Genomic DNA, 19274 nt, shown 5'->3' on the forward strand with positions numbered 1-19274 from the left:
ACCAGAGTGCGCTGTTAGCTACTGTGCAGCTTGTCAATATGGGTGCCCGGAGGTTAACCTTCACTTTGGCTTCAGTAGCAAAAGACAGCTCTCTGCCGAGCCACAGGAAATGAATGGATGATGGCTGTGGATAAAAAGGAGAAATGCAAAAGAAGAAAAATGATCTGGGCAGGTTTGTGATTTACTTTCAAAGCCTGGGGAAAAACGCCTCATCTCTAACGCTCGCTATTCTCCCTAAAATGACATTCCCATGTGCTTCCGGAAAGCGGGGTCCTCTTTTAGAATCACATGGTTGTTGAAAAAAAAAAAAATCCCATAATTTCACTCTCAAGTCTCTGCTCAGCATCCGATGACACGAGAGGATACTAATCCAGGCAAAGGAAATCATATGATAAAAACAGTGCTTCACCAATAACTCTTTTCACAGAATACACTTGTCTTGACAATCCAACTTTCTGCACTGGTAATGGTGGGAGGTATGGCTCAATGTGCTGACAGTAGACATGCACTGTGCCCAAAGCCAAAACAAGTTTTAAAAAAAATATGCAGCGTCTCCCAGGAATGCATCAAAGGTATGCCCGGGCTTTGACTCGGCTTACTGTCAACTAGGTATGGACACAAGCACTCATCGTATTTCACATAGAAGGAGAAGTAGTCTATGAGACAGGATCAGCATTAAATCACATGTGCTGGATATGAACATTATTCAGTCTGCATAACAGGCAGAAATCAAAAGCTCTAGATAGGACAATAAGAGGGAATCATTACATCTTGGGAATTGTGTTTTTGTGTGTTAGTGTTGGAGGTGCAGGACATTTAGTACGTTGAGCAGAGAAGGAAAAAGTCCCGTCAGTCAACTGTGGTTCTTCTTGAGCTGTCCCCGGCCAAAGAAAGTCGACTACTACTTGCACCAGTTTGTGACGAATGGATTAGTTGATTAAATCACAAAAACATCTTTAAATCGTGTGTTTACCAGAGTTGTGCTGATAAAGATCGTGGAAATAAGTCATTGAGAATGAAAAACAAAGATTAAAGAAGTCTGAGCTGACCAAGATTGAAGTTAAATACATAAAATACAGACGTATTGACAGAATTAAAGTGTCATCTATTCCCCCCCACACCTCTCTCTGGTACTTGTTCTGCACCATCTGACTTGTATGATACAGTATGTGCTGACTCCCCATTCCGACACAACGGAAATGGCTGAGTCCAGCAGGGCAGCACTGCTACAAAGAACATGTGCGTCACACAACCTCCAGTACACAAGCTTCAACACACCCCTGTTCACTCACACAAGCACAAACAGACCCACAGACGCACCCACAGACACACGCCTGTGCTTATAAAGTATGTCTGAACCTCGCTTCAGGTATTTTGATAATTAGCCGTTGCAGCTTGTTTATCATTCCCATAAATGACATTGCGCACATATTGCGCGTGGGTGAAGTATCTGGAGTTCTGACATTGTTACAATACTTTGTATTAATCTCTCAAGGCCTTGGAAGGCTGGATGTGTTTCATCGCGATGGCTGCGTGCTCCAGAGACCGAACATCATTGTGTTAACTTTTCCATGTTCTGCTCCCCCGGACTGACTCACTGAGCGTACATCACCATGTTTTACGACCACTAAAACTGGGCCCCGTGACGGAGTGGTAGGTGTTGGTACGGTATGGTACGTGTAATGTGAATACCTCATGAAGAAATGGCTGGATTCCAACTTATGTCAGAGACTCGCGCCTCCGGTGGTGAAGGAGCCATTCTGAGAGATGCTGTCTCATTAGTGTGGGTGAGGTTGTGGGGAAAGAACTGCTGTGTTGGCAGGTGTGCGTGAGGCTGCGTGTCGATGGGAGTGAGCTGTGGTGTGCAAAGGAACACAGTTACTCTGACTCCCTGGAGTGCCCGTGATTCACCAACAACGTCATACTGACGTTACTCCCGTCTTCAAACTCTACTTATTTGTAGAAATGTATCAAACGGTTGAAAATAGAAACCGAACAATACCCGGAGGACTAATTAAACCAGTATGATTATAAACCGTTAAAAACTTAGGGAGGTGTTCAGTCCTTTTCCTCCTGGTAAGGTAATTCATTAAAAATTACATTTCAAAACATCCCACTTTAAATTCTTTACAAAACCAAACAGGCGCTGATATGAATGGATTGGGACGTCTCATGTACGTTTACAGATTCTTCTTTAGCCGATATCTAGCAGGCCTGAAGTAGAACAAAAGCAGCATGTTTTGAAATGTTAATATAGTTTTTGATTCTGTCATATTTGATCAAAGCTGTGGCCGATATTCACACACCACCACACGCTCGGCAGTTCCCACAGCCCCGCCCCGTTGCTTGCTTCACCGCTGAACCCCAGCCTGCGTCATCGGGCCTGATGTAGGTCCGCAAGCCAACCGGGGCCGGTCCCCACCACCACCACCACCACTAATATCACAAGCACCAGCAGCAGCTCCAGCACTAACATGCATCATTTTATTTTTGTGTTGCCACTGCGAGAGGCTTAGGATAAGACCGAGAGGAGGGGATGAGAGTAGAAGCCGAGAGGAGGAGAGGAGCTGAGGGTTGTCGAGCTTTGGTGGAAGATGAATGAGCCTAGGGCTCTAACCGAGGAGGGACATGGGGGGACGGGGCTGGGGACAGCAATATCTGAGCCTGTAAAAAGGGTGAGGAGGGAGAAGACAAGTGGCACAAAGGGATTCTTTCTTCTGCGGCTGTTACGGTTCCATTTCTGAGGTTAACCCTGCAAAATGTCATGTGAGAATCCCAGCTACAAATCACCGCTGACACTGACCACAAAGCCTGCTGCAGTCCCCGGCCCATCCAAACTATCTCTCGAAACCATGAAGGCTCCTCCTGGCACAGCCGAGTCATCCCTCAAAGGGATGTTGGACAGACTGCCATAACAAGGTCAGAAAAAAAAAATCCTTTCTATTATGCTGAAAGGTTTTGAAACTTGGCCGTCACACTCACTTCAGGGCAAAAAGTCACATTCAAATCGCATTCATAATATTGACACAAATCAAATTTCAATCTGTTGTCCAGAAATCATAACAACGTTGACCAGTGAACTGTGCCAGCAGACACTTTGAAGTGAACCCACCGCTGCCTTTCCCACAAGCCTCGACTCGCTCTCTGTGTTGCTCTTGTGATATTGCATGTTATCTCCCAATGTCACCATTCTTTCTACATTACTCTCATTGTTTGTGTGTTTTTGCACACATGCTTGGTAGCTGCGTTATGGTGGACAATCTCTCGGCTTTCGATGACATTACTGCTTCACATTCCTACTTTGTCAGCAAATATCTGGAAGATATTTGGGTTTCACCTTCAATAACCGGCCAGAAAAAAAAACAGCTCTAAATTTTCAGAGCATGGCGAAAGCCCTGACACATTTTTAATCTGTTTATGAACATCTGTTCATGAGAAAATATCATAATTTTAATCAGTAACATTTCACTCAAAAGGACACCTCATGTTTGACTTTATTAGTAGAAAATGATATTCACACTAGAGAAGGATAAAGAAAACTGAACAAGTGTGTGACTATGATGCATCAAACATATTAGTTATAAGTTCGTTTAAATTGCAATTCGCATATAACAACTTTCATTTCTGTTTCCACCAGCTCAGCCCATATGAAACTGCATTCCTGGACCTTGGTCTGAGTGTGCAGATTTGTTTTGTCTACTGTCGAGAGTGGAAGACAGAAGGACATGATCAGCTTTGCTCCTGTTGTTTGATCTCAGTTAGCTGAGAGAAAAAATCAGTCACACACACACACACAAGGCAGTGAACACCTGCTTTGTCTCCATTAACAGCCTCTTCATTCATTATAAGGGTGGATAGATTAGCAAGGCGGCTTCAAAGACATTTCCCCTGCCCAGGAGGAAGCTCTGATTCTGGGCCAGGAGGCTACACGCTGGTCCCTGTGCGGAGGCTGGAGGGTGGACAGTCACACAATAGTACAGTGTTTGGCAGAGCGTTTATTGGGTGTGTATCACTGTCACCCCACAGTATCCTGCTCTCCTCTGTCTTTCAGAGAGTGTCTTTCACACAACAGAAAACCCACGCATGCTTGTGCTTTATTTCACGTCAATGGAAACCAGAGGCCAGATGTAATCCATCACTCACGAGCCTGACCTTTTGTTATCCCCACTTAAAACCGCCAAAACACCTGTTGTTCACACATCCAACCTCTGGCACACACACACACACACACTCCTCTCACTGTTTCCTAAAGATTCTGTGCAACACACAAGTCTTCTGTTGGAAGCACTGAGCATGATTTTCTGAGAAAATCACAGTGAGATTGATGAATGCACTTTATTGTACGTCTCTCTGAGTTTCAGCATACAGGGTTAAAAATATCCACGTATTTGCTTGCTCTGGTGGAGCCTAATCCTGTTCCTTATCTTAACAGAGTTCAAGTGGGACAGAGGGGCATTCAGAAACTTAAAGTAGTCTATTAGTATTGAGGCTAAAAATAATCATTCGTTTGACATGTTAAACATATAAGCATGTCTTTCAAAATACAAACTACCGATGTGGAGACAGAGAAGCATTCAGAAGCTGAAGCTGCTAACAGTACACTCAACCTTTCACTTGAATATTCGTGTGGGTGATTCGAGATGTTTCTGGATTTAAAAAAGGCATCACAATTACTGATCTCGCTCACACAATCGCATACTCGCACACGGCAGTTCGAGCCTGATAAAATACCAGATAGACAAGAGATGTGGGGCCTGGTCGTTGTCCCCTGACACCTCTGGTGACGCCCGGCTGCAAGGGGTCACGGGTCAGACGTGGCGCTCAGCTGGGGCTAAAAGAGGAAGTAACCTTATCAGCTGTGTAAAATGGGGCTGCCCTAAGTCACTGAGTAAGAACACCCACACACATCATTAATCACTGCAAGACCCAAGCTAAGATGGAAAGATTGGAAAGCTCCTATCTTTAGTGACTGTGAAGGAAACACGTAGAGTTAAGCATGATTTTTTCTCTCTGACTTTTGCTGTGATCCAGCTTAAAGCTTTTAAAGATGTTTTCTAGGAAGTAAAAACACCAAAAAAGGTTAAAACTAAGATTGAAAGAACAACATATTTAAAAGTGTGAAATCTGAAATCCGTATACGCTTTTAGTAATGATTCATAATAAATAAATAATAACTTAAAGTCTTCCTGAAATCCCAGTGTGCAAAACCTCAAAGATAAAGTCTAATTCTCAACACTGGGTTTGCTGAATCTCCAAAAGAAGAAAGAATATGATGCAGTACAATCACATCGAGCATCAATGATCTTGAGAAGATCTGAAGAGCTTTCATGCAGATATTGCACATTAAAGTCCAACTGAAATTACATTTAGTCATCTCTTTTTTGTCGTGAAAAATAATGGCACCATGATTTTTACATATATTGTTAATAGATTTACTACATTATTAAAAAGGAAGAAATATCAGCTCCTTTTCTCTGAAGCCAGTTGTTTGATTCAATTCAATTCAGGGATTTGATATAGCTCAATATCGCAAATTATGAATTTGCCTCAGAGGGCTTTACAATCTGTGCACATACGACATCCCTGTCCCATGTGCACATATACATGTACATGCATGTTTGATGTGCAGCAGCTGAGCAGCTACTTATCTGTCCAGCATGCAAAATGCCGTTAGCGACGCACTTCAGTCAACAAAGTAGTTCTACCAGCGCAACTGTTGAGCTGTAAATGTGGTCTGCAAAAACATACCACCACCCCGGAAAAAAAACACACACACACACATATTAGGAGTGGAAGGATTCAAGATGGCTTTGGTTTCCCACAGCCCTGAAGAATATCGCCATAAGCTCCTCGATACAACTAACCCTAATCCTAAACATGACTTCAGCATTCTCCCCCTTATCCTCACCCCTCCTTAAATCTCCCTTTCTCTCTCCAATCATGTTTTATTCTTTACATTCCGGGCCAACTCTGGTGCCTGTGGCTATCTAGTCTGATTCAACATTCCCCGTTTCCATATGCGACGCCACTTCACATAATGTGCAGCAAAGGGACATTATAGCTCTATTATTGGACTACGAGGGTTTATAGCTTTCACTGGCTTATTGTACACCGCTGTGGCTGGAAATACAATATGCTGTCTATAGAGGCTGGTTTTGTTTCTTTTATGACACAGAGAGGCGGATATTACACAGACCCAACATGTCCACATGAACAGAACTTCAAATACGCCCTTTCATAATCAATCTATTGCTTTTGAGATGAGGTCACCATGGAAAACACTGCCAAGTGGTGAAGTGTAAAAATAATGAAAAAAAATAGGTGAGATATAATGGTGGCACTACATGCACTTCGGTTTGAAGAACAATTGTCATTGTAACATTTGTTAAACTGGTCACTGTGACCAAAGTAAAGGTGGGACATTATTGGCTGTAACAGATCAAGGGCTGACTGGTTTTATTGCCCATTTTAAAAAGAAACAGTTAACCTCCCTTTTAAGAACAAGCTGCCCTCTATTCAGTTTTCAGACAAGTAACACTATGGGCAGCGGGCTGGGCAAAGAGGCACAAAGTGTGTGTGTGTGTGTGTGTGTGTGTGTGTGAGTGTGTGTTTGCACTAATTGCTCCCATTCTGTCTGTGTGATCAGCTCATTTTCTCTCAATTGGACCCTCAAGAGAGCGAGAACAGAGAGCCAGTCAGTTTGGATGGAAGACAACATGCTCATTGAGGAAAGGCCTGAACCTGAACTCAAGACACACACACACACACACACACTACCATCAGTAAATCACGGTACTCAAGACTCAGTTGGAGGTTCATGTTTTTTTCAGAAGAGGAAACTATGGTTAAATTGCACTCTCGGATAACTAAAAATGCTTACAACTTTTGCTGTGATGGATGTTTGAAACCAGGCACCATGAAATAAACATGAACTCTGGCTACATTTGGTGTTCGCCAGATGTGAAGTCTTTCCATTATGGAATTAAATCGTGAATAGTTATATAATTATTACCAGCAAACAGAGTAACCTCTGAACATGTGTCCCCTGTCCAGTCTGCAAGTAAAGGTTTGAAAGTGGGCAGATATTGAACAAATATTGTGTGAAAATGCAGAATTATAAGGCTCACACACGTTTTGAGCCGGCAGGACCAATTCACACGAGATCTTCATCTGCTCAGAAGTTTTTTAGTCGCACTCTGTCGCTGAAAATGCATTGTTTCAGTGACATCATGCAATGGGGGTTATAGGCTTTATTTATTTTTTCTGAAAGACCAAAACTTGCAGATTATTCACGGCTTGCATTTGTTTTTATGTTTGCTGATTGGTTTTGTCATTGTAAAATTTCACCTTTAAAAATAAACGCTAAGATAAAGACTGAAATAACCTCAACGTCTGTGTCTGTGTCACACGGTGTGGGGCTGATTCATTATCACTTCGAGGAAAACATCCATATGAGGCTCATTTCTGTGAATTCCATCTCTCCTCCCTAATTATTCTCTCACACACTAAATTAAGCATTCACACGTGAGCTCAGACATAACTTCACACACATTCGGAGCGCCATGCCGGGCCCCTCACACCAGAGTCATTCCCCAGGAGGCCGACACCGGTACTGTTCACTTTAAAAACTCTTGTTGCTGCAGCGTGGATCTCACAATCCAGCGGGAGGTTTTGATCGAGGGTCTTTTGAGTTTGACGATCCAAATTCCCCCTATAAATCTAAAGCTCTCTGCTGATAAACATTCCACTCTGGGCTGGGTAGAGAGCAAAACCATGACGCAGAAACGGGTGAGTCAAATGAGAGGGAAAAAAAGGAGCATGGTCAGGGGGATGGTGGAAGTGTTACGATTAGGGCTGGAGGTTCACTCTTTCAGTCACTCCTTTCCTTCTTTCTCCTACTCTTTCTTACAAACGTAATCTTTGGATTGGGTTTCACAGCAGAGTGGAAAAGGCTCCGGAAAGGAAAGGCAAACCACTTTCTGGGCAGCCACACAGACAAGTGTGTTGTACAGTCTGTGTGTGTGTGTGTGTGTGTTTGTCTGTCTCTGTGTGTGCTACAAGGTGTGGCTTATACTTGCATCAACTACAGACAGTGGTAGAATAAGTGGTCAGGTCCTCTCTTATGTTAATAGTTTGAGCGAAACTTAGGAATACTCCATTATGAGCAAAAGTCAAACATAGAAAACTTCTACTCATTAAACAGACTGGCTCCGGTCAGTGCTCTATTCTGGTTTATTATACGATTGGATTATTACTAGTATTGAATACATTTTAGTGTTGAAGTTGATCAAGTGACAATCTCTGCTTGATACACTGCTAGCTAGTTCTATAACATAGTATATGTGCTCTATGTACCTCAAAAGGAACTTTGAGTACATGCACTATGTTTCTTTCCATTAGTGGCTATAGAAAGCTTAAGTTTAAGTGAGTAAAACCTGCAGTCAGCACAATTAACAAGAGAGGCTACATTTACTTCTATATGTATGGAGCAATGTTGCACTACCCCTCTTCCTCCTATCATGCTCCAATAAAGACTGCATTATCTAAGGACAACCACACACACTACATCCCATTATAACTTGCCATGGAGAAGAGAAATAGAGAGGATGAGTATGCATTATTTCATGGGCATCTCAGCATTATTTTACAGCAGCGGGCAGCGGGCAGTGCACAGAGACGAGCTTTGTTCAAAAGGCCCGCAGCTCTTTTGTCTGCAGTAACGAGGAGGGTTGGTCCATTTACAGCTGCCGGACTCGACTATTGTCCTCGCTGTGAACGACTGAAGAGAGGGGAGAGTTTGATGCTGGGGCGGGATGCACATCGGTCGTAAACATCGGCTGGTTAGAGAGACCGGGGTACCTCATGCAATTAGTGGGGTAATCAATGCTGCTGTCGGAACACGTGTAAGAGCGACACACTGACAGTAAATCAATGGACCACCCAACCTCAGACTGATTAATGCAAACATTCATATTAGCCCAGGATTAAATAATGGTATGCACCAACATCCCAAATCATGTGGCCATGTGTCAGTCTTGCAGATGACAGCCGAGCACAGATAGCTGCTCTACATTTTCTGTGTGTGTGTGTGTGTGTGTGTGCATTTGTGTAACCTGGGTGTGTTAGGGACCTGCAGGGTGTGTTGGGATGTCCACCTCTTTAGCAGGATGCAGTACACTACCTTTAGCCAGACCAGTCACCTCAATCAACTGGCTGTATGACCCATCTGACACCCAACGGGGTTTACAGCTCCCCCCTGACCCTGCACACACCCCTCTCACAGACACACACACACAATCTGAACACGGGTGTCCACACCTCAAAAGGAGCCTGCTAAAGAGGAACATCCTCTTATGCAGTTATGTCACCTTTTGACCCACACAGCTTCGCCCCCACAAAGCAACACTTACTCACACAAGGTCGGACCCTCACGTTTATGACGGCCTCCTCAATGTCCACGAGCTGACAAGGGCCCACATGGGGGTCAGCGGTGTGGGGCTCACCAAAAGTGAAACAAAGCCTCATTGTGTCCACGTCATCGTTACACGAGTGAACACACACTTAGACACCTGCAGTGCAAGCGACCTGGACGTGGGGGCCGGGAACTCCCCAATGCATCACAAGACGGATATAAAGCGGTAATAAGACCGTAAATAATAAGCGGGTTGCAAGATAATGACAAATTCGAAACAGTTTTTTTTTTTTACGAAATACATTTACCTCTTCTCTCTTGTCCTTGTCTCATGAATAATACTAACATTATTTTAATGCACAACAAAAAATCCCTCTATTCACTCCGTTTAACTGCTCAAAACTCAAAAGGTCACAGTGGACATTGCCTTATGTTAGCCAGACAGACAGTGAAGGATGTTGGACTGAGGGTTCTGGAGACAGCGATGTTGTCTTTCAGTGCTCGGACTGATAAAAGTGTCACTCTTTCCTCTTCCTATGGAAACCATGATTGTTCTTGTGTGACTACGTGCAAGAGAGGAGCCAACCAGCAATAAAAAAACATGGATGTTTTTAAAAACACAATGAGTCAAAGAAATGTTGAACAAAGGGAAGAACTACCACTTGAAACAACTGAAGCATCTCTGCCGTCGCCTTGTCCTTCAAACGCAAAGCAAACAGCCTTGAGACTCCAAAACAAACAACTCACAAAGGGTCTGCTGCTTCTTCTCGGCAGGGGGCACCTGCTCACACATTCCTCTGCCCAAGCATGGCAGCAACACAAATACATCAGTGGGAGGTGAACACACGTGCGTGTGTATATGTGCGTGAGCGTTTGTTGCCGTGTGTGTGTTCCCATCTGTTCCCTGTGCAGGTGCTACAGGCGAGCTTGACTCAGTGTCAGTCATCGAAATACTCTGTACGGTCATCTCAACAACTTCAGACAGGTTTGATCTCCGCAGTCGGTTTTAATGTGTCTGTCTGTGCCTCTCAAGGTGTGTGTTTATGGATGAGTGTGTGTGTGTGTGTTTGTGTTATATAGGTCACAAGAGGCTACTGATCCACAGATCTCTGTGGACCACCCACTGAAGGCCTCCTCTCGCAGCAGATGGAGGAAAGGTATGAGAGAGAGAAAGAGAGAGAGAGAGAGAGGCTGTTGTCTTTTTTAATTAGCTCCATATTTCTTCTAAATATTAAACCAGAGCGACCACAAACAGTGAACTTTAAGAAGTAGGAGCAATATCAAAGCCAAAGGCCATTTGCTTTAAAGTGCTTCTGGAGCTGGGCAGTTCTCACGAGTGTGCATGTGTGTGAGTTAATGCATTTCTTCCTGAGTATCACAGAAGACCCGGTCAATTCACTTCAACTGACATTCCCACAACCCTCCCCAAGCCACAATGACTAAATAATAGCAGACAGACTTTAAGCTTTTCCTAACGCACAAACACACAGAAACTCACACCCTGGCAAACTCAAGCATGACATTTAGATTGGCCACATTTTTTATTACCAACTACGCCCTTCACAGAAATTAATAAAAACCTAGAGGTTGGCAGGAATCAATCGATAAATCATCAGACACACACACACACACTTTTTGAGTGAAACTGTGCTACAATGTGAACAAAATCAGGGAATGGGAGAAAGTTTCCAGATTGTATGGTCGACGCACTCAGACTTGTAATATGTGCTGAGTGTCAGGGTCTAACCGCCATGGGTATTGTTAGTAAATCATGACGAGTGAGAGGTGCTAGCCACATCCTGACCACACACACAAAAAACCCTCTACCTTTCCCAGAGAGACTGCCCAGCTGAGACCCTTTAAAGGAGCTGTGTGGGTGTGTGAATGTTAAAGAGGAATGTTTGTGTGTACAAGTTGGGGGACTATTCTAGCACATGCTCACATAGCTCCTGTGCAAATGGCAGACTGAGTGACAAATCTGTTTTCATTCTCCTTTTCCCGATGTCGAAATGGGACGCTGACGGCGGAGCATGTGTGCGGCCTGACAATCTCCGTCGACTTCCCCCTCCCTCATTAGTTCCGTGTCTGCCAGGTTTTCACTCGTCACAATCTCTCTTTTCTGCCCAATCGGACATCTTGTTTGAATTTTTCTTCTGAATTTTAGTTATTGTACTTACTTACTCATTCCAAGATAAACAACAGCCCCTGCTTTACCCACTTGGGAAACCCCATGACCACAAATGGCTAGACAGACAGAAGGCGAGGCGCAGGATATTTCATTCAACCGCTTGCCAAGTGTTCAGAGTTGGGGTTTGAACACACACATACACAAACACACACACACACAGTACCCTGGGACAACTCCCATTCTCCAATTTCAGCTTGTGAAGTCTCAGGAGGGCTTGCAAAACTGCAGGGTGATAATTAGCTCCATTTACCTTTTGCCCCTTGAGAGAAACAAAGGAAGACAATAACACACACCATAACAAAGACGGGTAGGAGCTGGGGAGAACTTCAGTTAGGGAGCAATACTGCATTAAGACAGTGGTGCAATTTAAAGAATGGCAAAAAAGGAGAAGGTCCCAACAATGTGATACCCAGGGATTACTGTGCAAGCTTAAAATACGTGTGTGTGTGTGTGTGTGTGTGTGTGTGATGATGCCTTCCCCAGCCGTTGTCTGAACAACAGGTTCCCAGGAGCCCGTAGTTCAGACAACGGCCTGACTGATGAGCTGCATGCAGAAATGCACCAGCCGGGGCATGAATAGTACTTGACCTGCCGGTGCAGGCCGGCTGCGCGCTGACCTCACCACCCTCTCGCTCCCAGCACCAGTCGGTCACAGGGTAATTGCAGCCTTCAGCGCAGAAGAGCACTAGAGCCAAGAACCACATGGCAGGTTCATCTCCTGCTCTGTTTTTTTCATCTCTGTGCACGTCACTGTCCCTCCCTTTCCCCCCGCTTTGCTCTTCTCTCCGTCTCGAGACGGGGAGATACACCAGACTCGCTTTCTGCACCCACAAGAGTCTCAATCTCCACATGTTCAACACATTTAAAACACATTACTTGCGTGTCTTTCCTCTCTTCTTCTGCTGCTAAAGTTGTTAAGTTAAGTGTACAAGTAAAATGTATTTGAAATCTCTTCAGTCACTGACAAGAAGAAGGGCCTCCACTAAAGTGTGTCTGCCTGCATGGGGCTGGACATGACAGCTATCCATCCAGACACGATGGACGTCAGGGGCCTCGGCAGCAGATGTCACACAGACGTCCTAATGAGGTTAAGAAGCACGAGTTGTCACACCTGCATACAGAGGGAAAGCCAACCACATGCTGATAGTGTGAATCCTTTGCGTCTCGGTCTGCCTCTTCGCTATCAGGCTGTGTCCTTATCTCGAGTGATTTTAGATTTTCTTTGAGAGTGTCTGCGTGCAAGTGCTGTTCTGTGTTATCTTTGTCTATTCAGACCCCGGGATGGAGCCACAATGTTATCAGAGACACAGCAACACATCTCTTCCCTGTGCTTTCCCATGTGGGATTGCCTGTGTGGTAACTCCCATGAAGTGTCCCATTGTTCTCCTCTGGTTCCTGTCTGCAGACCTGATGTCAAAACAATGAAATAAAACAACTGTATCTATATATATATATAATTGAATGAATTCACCTCTATGAGTAAAAGCTCCTTGCACTCCAGCTGGGACTCAGCTGACCGGCTGGGTGGGTGTTACAGTATTTATGACTTAATGACCCTCAGGCCGACTCCCACCCCCTTGTCCACTTTAAACCACTGACACATCTGCCCACTTCAACCCCGTCAGGCAGACGCACACGCCTCTTCTTAGCACCTGACTGGACTACTGAACGACTCCTCCTGGAGGGTAGGAGATATTCCCGACCAGAGGCAGACTTTTAACTCAAGACAAAGCAAATACTTGTCAAAGGTCTGCTTAATGGCAGAAAGGTGTGTTGACCTCTCCAGCTCCACAACTTTCTTCTTCTTGACCTCTGCCAGAGTGAATGCACGGCTGGGTCTTACATTATATGTTTAACTACAGTCAGACTGCCTTTGAATGTGTCTTTATATCCTCTTTAAAGAGAAGCTCCAGAAGGCCAGTGCACTGACCCACACACATATGTGTGTGTGTGTGTGTGTGTGTATATATATACATACACAGTATGAGCACTGTATAGTCGATATCTAATGTGAAACACATGGATAATATTGAGAATATTTGTTTAATAGAGGCGAAATTAGTCACACTTGTATCTACGAGCCACGCGGGTGCAACAAGTGTCTAATCCTAACATGTTTAATATTCCCATTGGGTTTGCAAAGAGTTCAACAGAATCAGGTTTGATGAGTTGATGGTCATGTTGGCATTTTAAAGGCTGTATTTTGCTCTTTGAGGTGGAGAAGAAGAGGAAGCATTGAGGGGTGCTCGGAGCTGAAGCCACGGCCTGTGCAACGGCCGTCTGACTGACTTCCTCTGCAACCGCCGCTCCACTGCATCGACAGAGACACACTACCAGCACACAGCCACACAAGATACTTATAGTCCAATTCATATTCACACATTATGCACCGAGGGACACGAGGCGAATGGCAGAATTAGATTCAACCACTGAAAAAAGGGAAAACCGTGGGCACCCATCTTATGAAGATGAGCATCATTAGCTGTTTGACAGAAGTTGAACCGAAGACCATTCCACCCTCGAACAAGGCATCCTTTCATCAGTGTGAAATTCCACAGCACGTCCGCCCTATTCCCACTTCCATCTTCTCCCTCCATCCCTCCAATGCTCAATAGGCAGATTATCTTAATGTCGGAGAGGAAACTTGGCCATGGTTGCGAGAGTGTGTTCTGTGCAGCAGTGGAACACAGATGGGCAACACGACACATATAGACAGCAGACACAGCAGATGGAGCTCAATAGACGAGGCCTATTAATTCACCCCCAAATATTCAAATGCAAAGTTCAACACGTGCAAAAGTAACCCACAATAGTGGGAACATTTCCAAAGAGACATATCCTATACAGACACAGTAACGCAAACAGAGTGTCACATCGGATTGTTCATCTCGCAGCGGCCAGTCACGCCGTACAAGTTCTCCTCCCCGCAAAAACACAACATAGACTCAAACCCAAACGCACTCCTCGGCAGTTGAAAGCCGTAGACATGGTGATTATGGGTAATAAGGAGTCTCCTCCCTCTGCAGCGGATATACAGGGCAAACCTGATGGTGAATGTTCCCGCTGTGTCTTCATGTTTATGCACACTTAAGAAATGATTACCTTCCTAAAACTACACATCTTGTGTTGGTTACCGATAAGATCAGAACTTTTTATATCGACTCCAGGAAGAATTGCACATGTGGCGCATGTGCTGTGCAGATCTCATCAACAGAAAGAGACTAAAGGCGATATGGCAAAGCGTGTCCTGTCTTGATAGAGTTTGTGTTCCTGTGCCCACATGTGTTCCCCATATGTGCTCTAAATGTGCCCCTTCCTTCCACTAACCACGAGGGAATTCCAGGGAGCCTTACTGTACATAGTTTCCGGCTATTTATGCGGCTTTTTTTTTTAATCACCACGTTCAACAGACTGACCTTGACCCAACAGGTGATGCTTTTAGGAGACGGCACTGGCGGGAAAAGGAAAAGATTTTGTAAAAATGTCATTTTAATGTGGCCTCGGTTTCACTGCAGAGAGCAAAGTATGAAGTGAAAAGAGGCCAGGGTAAGGTACCGGGAGATGAACAGACAAGGTTAGAGCCAGTGCCAGAGACGGCAATCAATGTGGACTGAGAAGAACCGTGAAGAACAAGAACAAGACACAGATAAAAAGCAGAGAGGTTGGAAGAGGCTGGCGTGATGTTTTTATACGTTGGAAAACAGATGACCAGGTTCGACGAAGCCAAACAGGAGAACAACCTCAGGCGTGAAAACTTCGAGATGTCTTAAAAGCCCAACGAGGTTCGGTTATCAACACAGCTCGGGGGAGGAGCGACGCATCTTGTGTGATATGAACAGGCCGCTGAGCTTTGATTAGAGATGCACCGATCAGGTTTTTGGTGCCGATCACCGATCACTGAAATCAGTATCTGCCGATCCGATAATACCGATCACCGATCACTAGAGATGCACCGATCCGGATTTTTGTGCCGATCACCGATCACTGAAATCAGTATCTGCCGATCACCGATAATACCGATCACGGTGTTGATTGAAGCATTCTATTTATTGTGTAGCATTATTGCCTAGGACTGAGGAAATACATATATAAAGCACCTCAAACATTAAAGAAATTACCGATTTCTTTAAACATTTAGGACTTTTACTTTGAAAAATGTCCTAATTGATACATTAAAATAGTTTGATTGCTATTGTAGCGGATTTCAGATATGTATGGAACACATCTGCATCATTCATTTCCTGGAACTCTTGGGGAAATCTATATACAGGACTTTTTTTAACAAACAAAAGTCTGACTTATTTTAATAAACTCTTCCTTGGTACAGTAAACATGTTTTAAGGTTAGCATAATTTAAGCTAAATCTCAGAAACGATCTATAAAGATACAAAATCAGTTCATTGTTTACTTTTATATGCTAGTGCAGGGATTCCCAAAGTGTGGTGCGCGAGCTGTCTCTAGGGGGTGCGCGAGAGGAAAAATTTAATGGTGGTCTAATGGTGTAATAATTAATATTAAACATTCTCAGGGCTCTCAAGTGTCACGCATTGAGCGTGAGACTCACACATTTCGGTCTTAACTCCTGCACTCCCGCCACACATCGTATTTCTCACGCTGAAAAAAACTCTCGGCCATTCAATGTTTGAATGCAGGGGTGCTCAATACGTCCGCAGAGCTCCGACGCCGGTCTGCGCGGATTGGACGGAGCAAAGGTCACTCGCCCCCCCCCCCCCCCCCCCCAACTCGCAAAGTGTAAGAGATTGGGGGTGCGTGAACCCGGTCGAGATGTAGAAGGGGGTGCATGGCCTAAAAAGTTTGGAAACCCCTGTGCTAGTGTATGATTTGTCGTCATCTTATTTTGAAAAACGGATGTTGTTTCACGTGGTTCTTTCCGCTAACTTTGCAAAACCGGATGTTGTCACTTAAATCCTTCCGCTAACTTTATCAAAACCCTTGCGCGCTCCCGATCGAATGCGTTTACCGAGAACATCAGTCTATAGGGGCTCAGACATGTGAGAGTCGGCTGAGTTGACCCAGAGATCAGATCAGATCAGATCCCTAGCTTTGATGTTTACGGACGTGTTGCTGCTGACAAAGCTGCGGGCTCGATGCGCAAACAACCACATTCCAGTGTCTGATGGAGAGAGACGAGACAATTGAGAGCGGAGGGTGGTGAGAGAAAGAGAGAGAGGATGAGTATCAGCCTCACGGTTGCAATAAAAACGCATGGTGACATACGGCATGGATTCCTGTCACTGGAGGGTCAACGGACTTTTCAAGAAAGTAAGAAAGAGCGAACTCTTCTCGTCCGTGTGCTTTCACTACACAAGAGAGCTGCATCAAACATGACTCGACACCCTCAGTTTCCTCTCTGAACGGATGCCTGTGTTTACTGTCACTCCGGCCGTCCTCAATCAACTCTGCTGACTGAAGAGCAAACACACTCAAACAGATATGCACACACACACACACAGCACAGATACCATGAGCGTCAGAGGAGAGAGACCGAGATGGGAGACACCGCAAGACATCAAAAGCAAAAACATGCAGAATAAATGATGACTACTTACACACACACACACGCACATACCTCAGTTAACCTGTCATGATGGTCACTGAAGCTGACACACTCACTGACAAGCTTGTCATAGAAGCTGCAGTTGCTTCTCCACTCTCCTTTTTGTTCCCTTTTCACTTTCTCTCTCACTCCTTCCAAATTCTCATTCTGGAAAACTGTCCGTCTGTTCCGGGTGTTGGCGTAACTGTTTCCAAACATCATACGAGCCGTGAACTTTCACTCAATTTAGGCTGGTCCAGATTTCCCAGTGCCGAAGGCATGAAGTACTACAGATATGCCTACCGATGTGTTTATATTTAAAGGACGTTTGGCTCTAAACCTGAAAGGCACTCAACTGTAAAGAAGCAGAATTAATAAATGCTGAATAGAGTGTCTCTGTCCACTGAAAGATGTTTGCTAACTCCACCCTCCGCACACTCGCCAACCATAGCAGTAATGCTTAGGTTGCGAGTGAGAGAAGGAAGAGGCTCTTCTTCTCTTTGTCTGCTTCTACCTTAGTGGGAGTGTCTGTTTGTGTGTGTGTGTGTGTGTGTGTGTGTGTACAGAGGAGGGTGTGTGTGATTGGGGGGGGGGGGGGTATCAGTGTGCAGAGTGGTTTTACTACCCATGGAGTTTCTTGCCTCCATTTGTCTTGCATGTCAACTATAGTGACAGCGAGATAAATTATTCAAAACGCCTTCAAGTCTACTTGTGTGTGCACGAGTGTGTATGAAACGGAAATATGTGTTTGTACACAAGCGTGAACAAGGTGACCAGAGGTGAGAGTCATGTGTGAAACAGTGTGTGTCTACAGACCGGCGCGTTTGCTTTTCCAGATATGTCGGAGCTTTGCCATTCAGGCTCCACACACTGCTGCTCTGACTCCGCCGGACAAAGAGGTCACTGACAGCGTCACAAAAAGAGCCCTCTCTCTCAACCGTTTACAAAAACAACAGTTTATGGCACGAAAGGGAAAAGAAAAACACCACTTTCCGAGCGTGGTTGAGGAACATCCAAAAGAAGTTGTGTTCTTTTTATTTTCAGTGCCGGTTCATGGAAGTGTGCACAAACGTGCACACACACACACACACACACTTCTTCAGCTGCTTGGCTTTGGCCAACCTGGTTATATCGATCACACTCAGGGAGGATATGAGCTCCATCTCTCCATGGCTCCATCCAGCCAAGTCATTGTGCCTCCAACAGATTTCACCAGAGAACATAGCGAGGGGTTATTATGTCCAATCCCTGGTCAGATCAATCTGTTTCCACTTAAACTACACACTCCCTGAACCCCCTTCATGCTCGCTCTACTCACTTCCTCCCCCAGTCTGCCCATCTGATCTGCTTCCGTGTAATTAAACATTACAACCAAATCACCCACAAAATGGTTCTGTATCGACTTCAGCAACCGGCTCCAATTGTGTGTTTAATGTTGTTGGAGCACACAGGCGGAGAAGCTGATGCATGTCCGCTTATGCTTATGAGCAATTAGAAATGTGATGGTGTGGATTTCCAGGGGAAAGGAGCGGGAAAACTGATGATTTGTAGTTTGACAGAGACTCTACTCTTTGTGAGCTCTGCACAAATGTTTAAAAGTGAGGCGGGAATGACCGGCATGGCGACAAAAAAAACTAATTATAAAACTGAAATCGAGTACGATGTGCACCACGTCTACACCACATATTGTGTTTACCAGAGATGTGCTCACAGGTGTCTTGGAAATAAATCATCAGGCATAAAAAAACATTTGTGACAGCTAATTGACTAAGTAAATCTTAGTTGACAAAGATCAAAGAGACTAATTAGATGATTATCAGGGTGCAGCCCTACTTTGCAAACCATATGCTGCAACACTTAATTAAACTATTTATGTCTTGAGTGAGCGGGGGTGTGGCTGTGAAATGAATAGTCTTTTAGTAGCAATGACAGATTTCTTACAGTGACTGACTGCATTTATGTCTAGGCTGGGTACAATAACTGCTCTCACATCGTAGCTTATGGTCTTTTCTGCTTTTATAGTCGTAATAACGATGCATTTTGCACTATACTTTGTCTAGTCAAATACATTTTTGACATGATTTTTCTTTATGTACGTCAGACAGACCTGAGCTTCC

At 44.5% G+C, this 19274-nt stretch overlaps 1 protein-coding gene across 1 annotated transcript in view; it reads right to left on the bottom strand.

Annotated features, from left to right (window-relative positions):
* Positions 1 to 19274, bottom strand: part of abtb2b (ankyrin repeat and BTB (POZ) domain containing 2b) — a 43170-nt gene that overhangs the window by 16569 nt on the left and 7327 nt on the right. The window lies entirely within an intron of this gene.

Source organism: Pseudoliparis swirei, chromosome 6, assembly GCF_029220125.1.
Source record: "Pseudoliparis swirei isolate HS2019 ecotype Mariana Trench chromosome 6, NWPU_hadal_v1, whole genome shotgun sequence".
In the NCBI taxonomy this organism is placed as follows: domain Eukaryota; kingdom Metazoa; phylum Chordata; class Actinopteri; order Perciformes; family Liparidae; genus Pseudoliparis; species Pseudoliparis swirei.